Below are 12,221 nucleotides of genomic sequence, written 5' to 3' on the forward strand. Positions count from 1 at the left end.
CACTCGCTCACTCAACCAACCAACCAACCAACCAACCACCCCCTTCCTAATCAACCGACCACTCAATCAACCACTCGCACTTTCTTATCGACATGTATGTGGTGGAATGGGGTTTAACGTCGTGTGTGTGGCTGCTTGTACTTGTTTATACTAATGCCGAATTAGTGCTTAGTGATAGCCCACTGAAATACCATGCCGCAGTTTAACATGAATATCTCACTCAGACACAGTATACTGACTCCAAGCCGACCAGTCCTTGTTTTAGCCCTTTAATGCCGAGGGCCAAGCAGGGTACCATCTTTTAACAAGTACCATCTCTTAACAAGTACCATCTTTTAACAAGTACCATCTTTTAACGTCTTTTGGAATGATGCGGCCGGGCATCGAAGCCCCGACCTTCCGCTCTCCGAGCAGACAGTCTGTCCATGGCGGCTGTCTGTAGTAGTAGTAGTGATAGTAGTAGTAGTAGTTGTAGTAGTTGGGTGTAGTGGTAGCAGCAGCAGCAGTAGTAGAAGTAGTAGTTGTAGTAGTAGTAGTAGTTGTTGTAGTAGTAGTACTAGGAGCATTCGTTGTAGAAGTAGCAGTAGTAGTAGTAATAGTAGTAGTTGTACTAGTAGTAGTGGTAGCAGCAGCAGCAGTAGTAGAAGTAGAAGTAGTAGTAGTAGAAGTAATAATAACGGAAGCAGTAGCAGCAGTAGTAGTAGTAGTAGCTGCAGCAGTAGTAATAGTAGTAGATAGCATAACGTAATGCCAAATTGGATTTCGGGAGAGACACACAATGACCATAATTCACAGGTAGTAGTAGTAGTAGTAGTAGTAGTAGTAGTAGTAGTAGTAGTAGTAGTAGTAGTAGTAGTTGAAGTAGTAGTAGGAGTTGTTGTAGAAGTAGCAGTAGTAGTAGTAATAGTAGTAGTAGTAGTTGTAGTAGTAGTCGGTCAATAACAATCATAACGTATATCAAGTAGTTACTGGTGACAAGAGATGCAAGTGTGTACCTGCATATCGCCTTTCTCGTGGCCGGGGGTCATGTGCATCATCTTCAGGTTCAAGGCCACTCTCTACATCCGGATCCGTGCTGGGCTCAAGGTCGTAAATGTTCCCATTGGAAAAGACCACGTGACCTCTCTGCAAATATAAACGACATAGTTGGACAGAAAGAATTAAAAGAAACAATTGTTTAATCAACTAATTATTTGAAAGGTGTACGAAATGTATTAATTTTGATAAAGTATCCGATGCATAGAGCTATAGACAAACGGTGAGGCTCTTTTTTCAGAGGAATCGCAATTAATTAAATGACGAGTTTCCTATCAGAGGGGGTCTTATTTTTCTCAGAGAAAATAGTTATGATTAAAACGTCAGAGAAGTCGGTTGGTCTCATTTTCTAAGGAGAAAAGTAGAACTATAAACAGCTTCTTATTAATTTGATCCGGTTCAAACCCCGGCCGCGTCATATCAAAAGACGTTAAAAGATGGTACTTACTCTGTCCGGCGCTCGGCATTAAGGGGCTAAAACAAGGACTGGTCGGCTCGGAGTCAGTATTATGTGTCTGAGTGGGGTATTCATGTTAAACTGCGGCATGGTATCTCAGTGAGCTAGCACTATAAATCGGCATCAGTCCGGACTAGTACAAGCAGCCACACAAACACACACAAGTACATGCACGTCGCTATATAAGTGCAATAATCTTAGACGCGACGTTAAACCCCGTTTCAGCTCACCTCACCTACCCGCACTGTGAGTCACATGATCTTAAACATGTATGTAAATATCTTTGGCCTTTATGACAATAAATCCTTGAATCCTCAACTTAAAACAACCAAAAAAACAACATTTTTATTCAGTTTCAGTTGACAGCGTAATGAGCAAGTGAGTGAGTATGGTTTTACCCCGCTTCCAAATATATTCCAGCAACATCTCGGCGGGGGAAGCCAAAAATTGGGCTTTACACATTGTACCTATGTCGGTAATCGAACGAGGGGCGGAGTGGGCAAGCGGTCAATAGAGCCAGGTGCTGAGATCGTATCCCGCTAGAGCCCTGGTTGTTATTCAGCCTTGGGGCCAACAATGTTTACAGGCCCTTACAAGTGTTGTCACTACCCCTAGTGTACATTGCATCCACCCTGTGCACTCAAAAGAACCCACTCGTCCGATGGCAGATGACCAGATGGTGGAAACACGAATACGTACATACACCCGAAACACAAGTGTCAAAACGTGTGATGTCACCCTGGGCAAGTGACTTAGTTCAAATGAGCCTCTGTTCACCCAGCAGGGTACCCGATATGGAGATGGCAACTTGGGTTGTATACTCCCCAGGGAGTTGAGAATGGTAGCTGGAAAGCAAACGGATCCACTGGTCGGGGAACAAATCAAACAAATGAACAAATACTGCAGACTGTAGTACCTGGATACCTGCGGTATTAAAATGTATCCCTGCCTCGATCTAGGGTTGGTCTCACTATGCTATACTTTAAGTCTGCTTCCACGGAAGGAATCTATATGAGGGGGCGTCTCAGTATAGGAATAGCCATATAGCGTCATGATAACTTGAATATGTTCATACCATTTCAAAACGAGGCTTCTGTCCGCGGAGAGTACACACAACCTCCAACGATGTTGATCCGCTCCCGTCAACGTAGTAACCAGACTCCTGAAATCAATCAGGAAAAAGGTTCTTTTGATGGTTAGAAGCATGGGCAAAACAAATAGGGCATCCACACGCACACAAGTGAGGTTTTATTCCTAGGATAAGGGTTTTAAACATCTGTGAAACCCGAGGGGAAGTGTTTTTTTCTTACTTATAAACCAAAAGAAACTTAAAATAACATTTATCATTTAACAACCTTAAGAAACGAGCGTAAAATATCTGTTGTCCGGCGTGCGGTTCTCGAAAAAGACGTATTTCTAAAAAGCGTCGTGACTTATCAGCGTCTCTGTAGCCTAATGGTAAACTCACTGGTTCCGAAGGTTGCGTGATGGATCCTCGGAAAAAAATTGTCATTTTACATTTCATTGCATGTTAAATTCTTACCGGAAATTGTATTAATAAAGTACCTGGAATATTGTGACACATTTTATAGCAGAAATGCCTGTATTATGAAAAGAATTCCAGGGATATGATATAAAATCCTGCGATCCTTACAATATCCCTGTTTATGAGATTTTACTCGACCGGAGAACAATAGGATGACGTCACTGGGGGGGGGGGGTGTGGGGGGGGCGGTGTGGGGGGGGGGGGTATCAATTAACGCAACAAGCTAATGTAATGTAACTCCGGACTTCTATTATTTTCCTTTACATACTTCACGATGACAAACCATATGGTCATTCGTCACCACTCTCCCCTTTCCGTAACCCACTGGAAGACTCGTCCCCCTAACGATGAATGTTATGTGCGAAAATACGACAAACCAATCAGAATGCGCGTACGACTTCAAGAACTTCGGTCAAAGAATCCCTCACGAATATTTTTTTTTCTATTACATATGTCTTGCATTTAAAAATATACCCAAGATACAGGAAAAGTTTTCAGTCATACTGTATTATACTGGAAGTTTTGATGTGTTTTCAATAGCATCTGGAATATATACGATATATGGGGGAATATATGTGAATCTTTACAATACGAAGTCTTGAAGTAATACACCTAGGAAGGAAGAGAACTTATGGATGTCAACTTCTTTATTATGAGGAACACAACATTTCGGAGTATATGCCTACTCCTTTATCAGGCGAATAAATGCTATAAGACAGAGAGCATATATATGTACCTGTAAGAACAACACAAGTAATAAGATAACAAAAGGTGGAAACTTATTCTCTCTCTCTCTCTCTCTCTCTCTCTCTCTCTCTCTCTCTCTCTCTCTCTCTCTCTCTCTCTCTCTCTCTCTCTCTCTCTCTCTCTCCACTTAACGATAACAATAGACTGGTACATGTATAGAGCGTAATTGGAAGGTGGGATTAGTGAATACCTATTGTAGATATTTCAAACGCACAAAGTCCAAAGATAACCATTGTCTATCAACAAACCAGCTTCTCGTGCTGATGTTTACCGAGAGTAACTTGAAACCAACGAAATGCTGTTGCCGCTGAGTCAACTACCAAATGCAATAATAACCGCCATGATAGCGGGTCGTCACGAAGCATACATTACTGTGGCTATTAAGGATATATAGATGGTTAGAATACGTGGATGTATTGTTTTGGAGATGGTATATCACTGTGTGCTTTCATGTGAGACTTGGGGGCACGGGTGGCCCAGTCGTTTAAGGCGCCACGATTCGCTGTGCAGAGTTGCATCCCTTCGGCACGCCAGAAACCTATGATTGTGGGTTCGAATTCCGGTTCGCCCCGATTATGTTTCTAGGTTTGTCAGCACCATACCCGTGCTCGTGGGTTTCACCGAAGTGGTAAACGTCTGAGACCTGCATCACTTCGGGCTTTCCTCCCACATTAAGCTGACACGCCGTGATATAACTGGAATACTGTTAAACGCAGCGTTAAACCTAACTCACTCACACACTCATGTTAGACTGAAATATGAAAAACAATTGATAATTGGGGTTAATGACGAGGACAAGAGTTTGTATGTACAGTTGCGTTTCATGAACTCGATATTTCGTTTATTCTAAAGTGAGTAAGTAAGTAGGGTTTAACGCCGCTTTGAACAGTTTTCCAGTTATATCACACCGTGTGAAATTACTGTAAGAGGAAAGCCAGAAGTGATGCAGGTCTCAGACGTTTACCACTTTGGCGATACCTATGAGCATGGGGATGCTGACAACCCTACAAACATATTTGGAGCGAACCGGGAATCGAACCCCCAAACCTAGGTTCCTGGCGTGACGAAGGGACGCAACTCTGCACAACGACCTGCGGCGACTCAGGTGAGTGGGCCTCCTCGTCGCACATTTAACATGTACACACTTTATCAGAAATTGTTTTTAACATCGGTCGCAAAAATAAATTATTTTCATTTCGCGTTTAAAAATATGTCGGTCGAGATTAAATGTATTGCTATTGAAATTCGATTGAACAGTATTGATTGTCGGGTAGAAGTGTCACAGTTGGTTTTCATGACGTATGTAATTCATTTCATCAACATAACAACGGTTGCTTTATATTTTCTACATAACGCAGCTGAATATTTTTCGATGTTTTAGGAAACACAAGGATCGGTGGGTTACTAAAAAGATGGAGCAATGTTGGATAGGATTCGGTGCGGTATTAGACATCCACCAATGTTTCATTTTCAATTGAAAATATCTTCAGTTAGCGATATCATATCCAAACAACGACGTTAACTGGCGCTCAGTCTTACTTACTTACTTATATTGGAGATTTAACGTGCACTTTCCGACTGCAAGCGTATGTCGCACACGGGCCCGGCCAGGCCTTTTAATGTGTTTCCACAAAGGGGAAAAGTGAGTTTGTGCAACCCAGGAGGGGGGCTTTAGGGGTTGCTTATATAGTAATTTTGAAATTTTGAGATTTGGAAAGAATGCCAAGAGTGGGTGGGGGACGAACTAAGGGAGCTGTGTGTGTTGGGTGGTTATCAAATAAGGTAGTTTTGGTTTTAATATTTTATTTGGGCTTTAAATGCGGCTAATTAGTCCTGTTTTTATTAGTTATATGCCTAAGGCTTTGAATTTTTCTAATTTATTTTGTGGATTTAGGATTGATTCTAGTGTAAGTCCGGTTTTAAGATTTAGGGTGGTCTGTAGTGTTGTTCGGTGTGTTTGGTAGTGTGTGCAGTGAATGAGAACGTGTTCTGGTGTTTCTTGTTGTTTGCAATGTGGGCAGTTTCCTGTTGTGTGTAGTTTAGCTATTTTACGGTGATTATTTAGTTTGGTATGGCCTGTTTGTAGTTTGGTAATTATTCTGTCGATTTTTTTGGATGGGTGTAGTATTTTGGGTTTATTTAGGTTTTTTTTGAGTACTTTCCTGATTTGGCTATTTGAGTTTTGGTATATATTTTGCCATTTTTTGTTGATTTTTTGTTTAGTGACACTTTTGATTTCTGATTTTGAGCTGGGTAAGTTTAAGCTTATTTCTGGGAGTTTAAGGGATAATTTTGCTGCTTTATCTGCCTTTTCATTTCCAAAGATTCCTACGTGGGCGGGGATCAAATGAACTCTATTTGTTTACCTACCTTAGTTAAGTTGTTTGAGCTATTGAGAGTCAGCACGCAGAGAATACTTGTTGTTGCATTAGGTGTTTAAGAGGTCGCCTTCTGCCTAGGCAATTTCGGCTGACCTGTCCCTCTTTGGGACTCCTGTGTGTGAGAAGGGTTCACATATCTATTGTGATTTCGGTGTTCACATAATTTCTGTTTTTGCATTGATATGATTTCTATTTTCTTATATTGATATGATTTCATTTTTATCCTTGGCTGCTCTGTTTATATACGTTCGAGCAGCTGCCCATCTCTCAGAAATAGAGTTAGTTTGGCCTTCGCTATTGCATCTCTTGGCTTTAGGAGATCTATGACAGATAGCGGATCTAACTGCAATTCTTGTTTTAACCTAGCCCGGGCTGGGGCATGGTCTTGACATTCTAGTAACAGGTGGTCAATGGTTTCAGCCTGATTGCAAGATGAACAAACCTTGTCATAGTGCTTTTTGTGACCAAGTCTGAGGCGTGAGATAGCAGTTTCAATTATCCTTTCATTTGAGTATGAGTTTGGCTTTTGTTGGACCTTGGGTTGAATTTTGTATAGCCATCTGCCGATCTTACTTGCGTCCCATTGGGCTTGCCATCTTTTTGCTATGGAGGCTTTGATTTTGCTTTTTATCTCTAGTTTACTAAAGGGAATAGGCTGTATATCCGCTTTGTCTAGAGCTAGCTTCGCCAGTGAGTCTGCTTTTTCATTTCCATGAATATCTATGTGAGAGGGGATCCAACACAGCTCCACCTGTTGCCCTTGGTCCGATAGTTTTGTATATTCGTATAGAATATTGTTGACTGTGTTTGGCCTGGAGTTTGAGTTTCTCCCACTGATGGCCTGAAGTGCACTTAGCGAGTCTGATAGGACGACTGCCTTTGCTTCCGGGAGTTCCGGTATGAGTTTGAGTGCATGATGAATTGCCTCCAATTCAGCCGTGAATACTGACTGACCATCAGGCAAGCGAACTGAATGTGCTTGGGGTTTGGAGCTGTGGATATGGATCCCGTAACCAGCACTGTTGTTGATAGGATTCTTGGATCCATCAGTGTATATATGGGCCCAGCTGTCCCAGGTAGTTTGAATTTTAGTGATAGCTACTGATCGTAGTAGGGTTGGGTTTTCTCTTTTAGTGACTTCTGATGTTAAAGCAGTGTCAACTTTGGGAGTTTGTAAAGTCCAGGAAGGGTGTAACCCTTTGTAGTGACTTTCTGGAGGCTGAATGTCATCGCAATTGTGACTTCGAATGAGTTCACGCACTAATATCCCAGATGGCTTTAGTGAGGGATTTTTTCGAGCTAGGGCTTCATCTCGAGCGTTTTTGTCTTGCCATATCTTTTTAACCAAAGGGTTTGATGTTCGTCCCCAGAACGATAATATTGCCTGCTCTCTTCTTAGTTTCAATGGGAGTTCTCCCGTTTCTACTTGTAGTGCTTCTAGTGAGGTGCCTGTCGCTGCGCCTGTGGCCAGCATTAGGGCTTTGTATTGTATTCTGTCTAGGCGCCTCAAGACAGTATTTGATGCTGAGTGAAAAGCCTCACAACCATAGTCAATTTTTGATCTGATAAGAGCTGTGTAGAGGTCCAGCTGAGTGTCCCTCGATGTGCCCCAAGATGTGCCTGAAATTGCCCGTAATACGTTCAGGTCTTTTTGACATCTGTTTTCCACATATTCTATATGCTTGCGCCAAGTGAGGTGTTGATCAAGGATAACTCCAAGAAATATTGCAGATTTTTCGAATTTGATAGGTTTGCCTTTTATGGAGACACGGGGTATCATAGCATCTTTCCCCCGGCGTTTGAATAGAACTCCAACCGTTTTTTCACTTGAAAGGGTGAATCCCCATTTATTGCACCATTGCTCGACTGGAGTTTTTTTCTGATTTGTGAGATATCTCTGTGCTTTACCCATATTGCTCCGTCATCAGCGAACTTAGAAGTTTGGGTAGGAGAGTTGACATGGTCAAAAAGATCATTGATCATGATATTAAACAGGGTTGGGCTTATGATGCTGCCTTGTGGCGTGCCATTGTCCAGTGCCATAGGATCCGATCGATTGTTCCCTATTTTAACTGATAGCGACCTGTCTTGCAAGAAGCTGTCTATGAAGTTTGCCATGTTCCCTTCAACTCCATTTTGTGATAGTTTTGAGAGGAGTCCGTCATGCCATACCATATCGAAGGCTTTGCTGAAGTCCAGAAATACTGCGGCTAGGTATTGTCTGTTTAATTGGGCTTTTTTTTATTTCATTTTCCAGTCTTAGAATATGATCTAGACACGAGTGTCCCTTCCTGAAGCCACTTTGGTCAGGTTTTATGTGATTGCCAGTTTCAAGATGATGCATGAGCCTTTTTGTAACCATGGCTTCCATGGCTTTGCACATGTTTGAGGTGAGTGAGATCGGTCGATAAGAGTTTGGTAGGGCTTCTTCTTTCCCTTGCTTTAGCAGCGGGATAACCGCAACTCAGTGAGTAAGCCTTTGGTTTGATCAGGTAGGTTTTTCAATATCTCGTAGCTGGTTGTGTCAAGACCAGGTGCTATGCCTTTTCTATGTTGTATCGCATCATGAAACTCTGTCACAGTAAATGGTATATTGTATACCAGATGCTTGCTTTGCGGCCGTTTTGAGATCTTAGGCATAAGCATTTTTTCCTGTTTGAATTCTTCGCTGCAGAGAATACTTATACATGGTTGTATTTTTAAAGCATACTGTAAATCCTGAAATTAACGCAAGCGTGAATTAAATGCCAAAAATACGAGCGGTCTTTGATCGCATTAATTAACTTTGCATTTATGTCTCCAAAATGACTACCAACAATAAGACGGCCTCTATGCACACGTTGGATAGCGGAAATACCAACTTGAAAATAAACATAAACACGGTTTATTGAGCAGCAGTTGTAACAAGTACACAACAATTTCCTTTAAAGAATAGGAAATACACAATAGGCATCCGGTGAGTTATCACTGCTGAGGTCAAGAGTTCTACCCACTCGTGTCAAACTTGTTGACACCTTCTCCGCATACCAATCAGTGAACTGTTGTTGGTTTAATTTTTTTATTGCCTTTGAACTCCCTTAATGCCAGCCAACAGCGTGCTGTTGTATTTTTTATTGGATTAAGGTTAGGATATGTATCATTCCACTGGGGAAGGGAAGAGTCGCATTGATTTTGAGTCGCATTTTTGGCTACGGGTCAGCAGTCGCATTAATTTGGAGACGCATTAATTTCCAGATTTACAAATGTACGTTTATAAATTGATTTAAAAACGCATAGTGCACAACAGCTCATGGGAATCGTTGAATTTTATCTTTGATAATCAATAAAAACATTCGGGACGAAATTAAAACATTTAAAACATGTAGGGGTCATCTGTTGAAAATTCAAATTTATTTTTACACAAAACTACCCAGTCACAGTATACTTTTTAGAAACTGTTGCAGGAATGAGTGAGTGTGATGTGATCGTGGCTTGACTTTAAAGCCGCTTTGAACAGTATTCCAGTTATATCACAGCGAGATGAAGGAATGAAGAACCAAATCTAAAGGAGGTCTTTCCATTTCCAATTACATAAAAAGCAAACTCGGTATACTTTTGCCCCTTTGTTTTGACAGTCACACCAAGCCATAGTGAGTGAGTGAGTTGGGTTTCAACAATATTACAGTTATATCACGGCGTGTCAGCTTAATGTGCGAGGAAAGCCCCAGGGATGCAGGTCTCAGATGTTTACCACCTCGGTGAAACCCACGAGCACGGGTATGGTGCTGACAAACCTAGAAACATAATCGGGTCGAATCAGGATTCGAGCCCACAATCATAGGTTTCTGGCGTGCTCAAGGGACGCAACTCTGCAAAGCAAATCGCGGCGTCTTAGACGACAGGGTCACCCCTGCCCTCTCTGTACCCAACCATATCCTACCCATCAATAATGATTGAATATCGTTATTACATCGCAAGCGTCAACTGAACGTTATTATCCTGGATACCTGCTGAGAATGTTGTTCCTCCGTCACGATTCTACCTTCCTCTTTTCCATGTACAGTGTACACGGGGGTATCTTCCTCGGGGAGCTGAGATAGTTTCAGTGTAAAGGTCTGTTCTAACTCTCCTGTTGAAATCGTCACGGAGAGTTCATTCGGAAGGAGGCACGTGTTTGTACTCAAGGTGGACCATTTTACAAAGGCGGGTTCCACTGAAATATATTTCATTTCACCAAATAACGCAATGTTGAATACGTTTGTATTTGAAATCTACAGCTTTGGTAAGTGTTGGTAATAAGACCCATGCAGCAAATCGGTTTTTGGAATAAAATAATTATTTTTCTGTACTTTTCCAAGGTAAGTTAGCAAGTGAAGTGGGTTTTAGCACCGCGTTTAACATTTTTCCAGTTATATCATGGCGTGTCAGCTTGATCTGAGAGGAAAGCCCGAAGTGATGCAGGTCTCAGACGTTTATCTCTTTGTTGAAACCCAAGAACATAGGTATTGTGCTGACAAACCAAGAAACATAATTGGGTCGAACCAGGATTCGAACCCACGATCATAGGTTTCTGGCGTGTCCAGAACGCAACTCGCACCTCTTCACAATAAATTGTGGTACCTTAGGCGTAATATTGTACAATATTTTATATTGTATAATATTGTATTTGTATATTTTAAACGTTCCTAAAAGTATCGAAAACGTGGTTTCCGTACATACAGAATGATGCGGCGTAAAACAATATTCATTCATTCATTCCGTACATTCCGAAAGTTACTGAAGCGTCAAACAATCAACAAAAAGCATTTTACAAATTATTACAAGTACTCAATTTCATAACCGTTGTATGTGAATCCAAAAAAATGCGAGAGATGAAATATTCTTATAAATAAACTTAACTTACCTTTTTCACTTAAAACTTCAGGATCGCAAACTAAAAAACAGATGAGGCAAACAGCTAACCGTGTCGAAAGCATCTTGCACAGTTTAACTACAGTATTGCACTGATCGTTGTGCCTGGGCAGAAACGCGTTAGAGATTGTTAATAACGCGTTAATTATAAAGAGACACGAACACGAAGAGGGAGGATCATACAGGTATAATTAGCAAATATTATTGTTTTAATCAGTTCAACCAAAGGACTGCTGACACAATCTGCTGATTATAATCATCACGTGTGGAGGATGGTTTTGTAAGTGGAGCCGTTGGTCGTGTGTATTGCCTCGTTTAGCGCATATTTAGAATCTGTAAGACATGATTATTGTAAACGGTTTGTCCAAATTGCTTTTGTTTATTGTCGCAACATGCGTGCGATGGTTATTAAGCTCTTGACCAAGGTTATTGTGTGTCTGTGTATGTAAGGGTATATCGCTTGTTCAGAGTTCAATCGTCGCAATATGGCTGAAATAGTGCCGATGCAACGTTAACTTGAAACTCACTCACTCACTCACTCACTCACCAGTACCACTTTTAGTTGGGCGGTTAAGGCTAAAATTGTGCACTTTGGGTTAAAAGCACCACACATGGCACACTTATACATTTATCATATAATGGGTAGGTTTCTCGGCAGGATAAAGCCAACGGATAAAAACGATATCCGTTGGGGTCATATGCAGATAGAGATGCAAATATAAAAGGTCAAGTAGGGACTACTTTCAGTGTTTATAAACAAACATGGCGCCGCACTTGTCATTCATAATTAACCATCCTGAATGTGGATAAACCACTGGGATAATTGCTATAATTATATAAAAAAACAGTCTTATCTACTGAAAATCAGTGTCTATCTGCGACGTAACTAAGGCATTTTATAAGTTTTGGCAACTTTGGAGACATAAATTTCGAAACAATTTTGCGAGGGATCAAGCGGGATCAGTAGCCATATCTGTGCTTGTAGACCTCTGCGACTTGAAACCTTTTCCACAAATAAAAATAGTTGGATTTAGGCGAAATATGTATGAATTGTTACCTCGTTTCGTTTTGGCGCTGTGTGTACATCTGACTGAACTTGTTAACGTTTTGACAAAACAGGCCGACTGTCAACAACGTCTGAACGCGGCCGTGATGTCTCATAGAC

Source organism: Haliotis cracherodii, unplaced genomic scaffold (assembly GCF_022045235.1).
Source record: "Haliotis cracherodii isolate W230 unplaced genomic scaffold, xgHalCrac1.p SCAF_26, whole genome shotgun sequence".
Classification (NCBI taxonomy): domain Eukaryota; kingdom Metazoa; phylum Mollusca; class Gastropoda; order Lepetellida; family Haliotidae; genus Haliotis; species Haliotis cracherodii.